The sequence below is a fragment of the Grus americana genome, chromosome 3, assembly GCF_028858705.1.
Source record: "Grus americana isolate bGruAme1 chromosome 3, bGruAme1.mat, whole genome shotgun sequence".
Lineage (NCBI taxonomy): Eukaryota > Metazoa > Chordata > Aves > Gruiformes > Gruidae > Grus > Grus americana.
The window spans coordinates 39,402,963-39,406,135 of record NC_072854.1 but is presented as its reverse complement, the minus strand read 5'-3'; positions in this window follow the sequence as shown (position 1 = coordinate 39,406,135).

Genomic DNA, 3,173 nt, shown 5'->3' with positions numbered 1-3,173 from the left:
CGCTGTCCCGTCCTCCCCACCGATGTTCTTCACCACAGCACAGCTGCTGCCGGGTTGGAGACGGGCTGTCAGCCGGCTGCTGGACGTCAAACGAGATGAAAATTCAGCCAGCAGCGAAAGGACAAACTCCAATGCTTACAGAAAGCCTTGGTGAATGTTTAGTATGCTGAAAGGAGTTTCCAAACCTTCACATGAAAATGTTTAAGGGTTCCACTCAACTTCTCTTTCTCCAACGATGCTTAAAATAAAGTGGTATTTCAGCCCTAAAAAGAGTTACACTTCTTTAAGTGTTGATTTAATTATAGCTCTACTGTTTTTAGTGTAGATTCATTAATTGCTTTCAAGATTTTCCTTCCGTGGTTGAATGCTAAGCTTTTAGTGGCGGTTTGGCATATGCACACTGAGGGGAAAATCCACCAATGCCTTAAATAAACAGTTCTTTAGGGGTACGGCATGGGGTGATTGCCACTTTGGTAAATCACACTGGTGGCCCCACCTGCTCCTTTAAGTTGTGCATCCCCAGTGTGGGTCCACATCTTCTACCACTATTAAATGATGAAATTATCTGGAGAAAGAAATTGTTTCAAAGTTAGCTTCTGAAGTGCTGTAACATCCGTGTACTTTCTTGCAACTGTTGGACAATTGCACATTGTAAGCCATGCCTGACTCATTGATTTTTTTCTTAAAAACAGAAGCTTCCCCACTGTGTACAGAAGTGACCCCACTGTGTACAGAAGTGATGGTTTCTTACAGCATTAGAGAGGCTGTATGAGTTGCTGTCTCCTTTCCACTGGATGAGGTCATGCCCCGGTTTCCTGGGTACCTGAAGTCCGTAGGATGGCATCTGAACTCATTTGGTCTGTTTGTTTCCTCAGATGGCTGGAAAGTGAATGAACCTGTATTTTCTTCCATGATGGCTATTCTCCACTGTCCCCATGCTCCCATACGTGACTTAAAACAGCTATGTGGTATCTTCTCACTCCCTTGGACGACTGCGCTGTGCACTGCCTGCCCCATCCCAGGGGAACCCCTAATGGCATGAACTCCGCTAGTAAAAACTGGAGTTGTGCTTCCTCTCCTGCTTTTCACATCCCCTTTGGCTATGCGCCCCCCCACCTCCCACCCCCCACCCCCCACCCCCCACCCCCCCACCCCCCCCCGGCCTGTGCTGACAGCCTGGCTGGGATTTGGTTCAAAGCCAAGACACATTTAGGTGTCCACAAGTAGGTGCCTACATGTGCTCTAGTTTGTGTAAGTTTCCATTGTGGCCAACGGAAATCTTGTCGGGACAGTCACTGGCACTTAGAGAGTGATCTGGTCACCCTAAAGTAAACAGACCAGCTGGGATTCATCACTTAAACAAAGGTGCTGGTGCTCTTTGGTGGTCTCCAGGTTTTCTTCCTGAAAGGAGGATCTTGTGGAGGTCCTGTGTCATATCTGGCAGCCTCGTGTGGCTGTCTTGGACGTCTGGATGTCTCTTTTTGGGAAACTGAGTGTCACGTGCCATGGCGAGTCTGCTGGATTGTTCTTTAGAGCACATTCCTGTACTGACTAGATCTCCACTGACTTTGAGTTTGAACAGCTTGTCACATGTAGAAAGTAAACACCAGTCCTGAGTTCAGTTACACCCACTTCATCCTGATCCAGTAGCCCTGCTCTGAACCTGCTAGACAAATAGGAACACCAGCATTACCAAGTGGCCCAAAATCTGCTAGGAAGTCAGCTGTGTCAGAAACAGACACAACTCTGGCTAGTCGCTTTGCTTCCGCATGGCCAAACTTGCATGCCTGTGTGCACCAAACACCACTTATCTCATTGGCATCTATTTGGCCGTGTCTTCTTTCCTCATCAATCACTGTCCCCAGCCATACCATTTCTAAACAGATGCTGGTTCTGCCCACCGCAGCTCTGTGCAAACACAGAGACACAGCAAAAACCCAAAGGAAGCAGGATGTACTTGCATACACAATATTGTCTTTGGCTTGTACAGCACAGCCCTACCCCAAACTCCACAGAGCAATTCATGCTTGGAACAGGCATGCTTTAGTCTGGTCTGGGAGAGTGTATCAGAGACAGCCTGGGCTGTCCTGAAAAGACACTGCACCTCATGTATCAGCGGTTGACAATGGAATACTTGGTGGGGCGACCACCCTGCCTCTTCTGCCTGCTGGCCTTCACTGCTCACAACATGCCCCTTATGAAGCTTCTCATTCTGATTCTGGGAAGATCTCATCTCATGCAACATTCGTTTACGAGGTGATCAGACACATAAATAGACATCCTCTTGCTGTGGGAAGGGCTCTTTGACAACAGTGCCTTTACCCTAGGAAGCAGCTTCCTGGATATTAATTAAGAATATGTGGGACCAGCCTTGTTCTAAAACGGCCTTCTCCAGAACCATGCTGGGATGCCCAGAGCAGGGATATCTGAGCCAAGGGATGTGCTACTAAAACAGGATGTCCACTAGATACCTTATCCATCTGCTGCTATCGCAGCCTCTCCAGCCTACCACTCAGGTTATAAGGAAAAGCATAACATTGTGAAAATGCACAGAAACACACCTCAGGCTGCTGGAACTGAAACTAAAGACGACAAGAGAGCACCAGAAAGTGTGTGTCTAACAAGTCTATGAGAGAGAGGACTAAAGATAGGAAAAAAGGGCTTCATGCGTAACTGTTAGCTGACTCCTTCCTTTCTCCCCTTCTGCTCCTCTGAAAGAAGCAATTAAAGCATGCTCCAGGATGTCAGTGGCACATCCCGTGACAGTGCAGATCAGTCTTTGTATTCAGCACTGGCTTATGTCTCAGGAAAGCTCTTCCAGAGCTTCTTTAATCAATTTCCAAAGTTCTCACACAGGACTGGTTCTGACATGGGCTAAAGTGTTGCAAACCTTGGGCAAAGGTGAATTCCACAGCCAGCCAGCAGAACCTTCAGAAGGCACGGGTATTACCTCTCCTTCATTGTGGTTTCCCTCTAGGAAGTGGGTTGCTCTGTATTGTTCCTCTAGGTCACTCAGCAGAGCTGTAAGGGCTCTTGGTCTTACTCTGGAAGCCAGCATGGAACCAAGGATAATGAATATGTCTTGACTTTTTTTTCTGGACCTTCTGCAGAGAGCTTCCAGTAAAAGGCTTCTTTTGTCACTGTATTTCTTCCTGCCATCTCTGTTGCAGGGC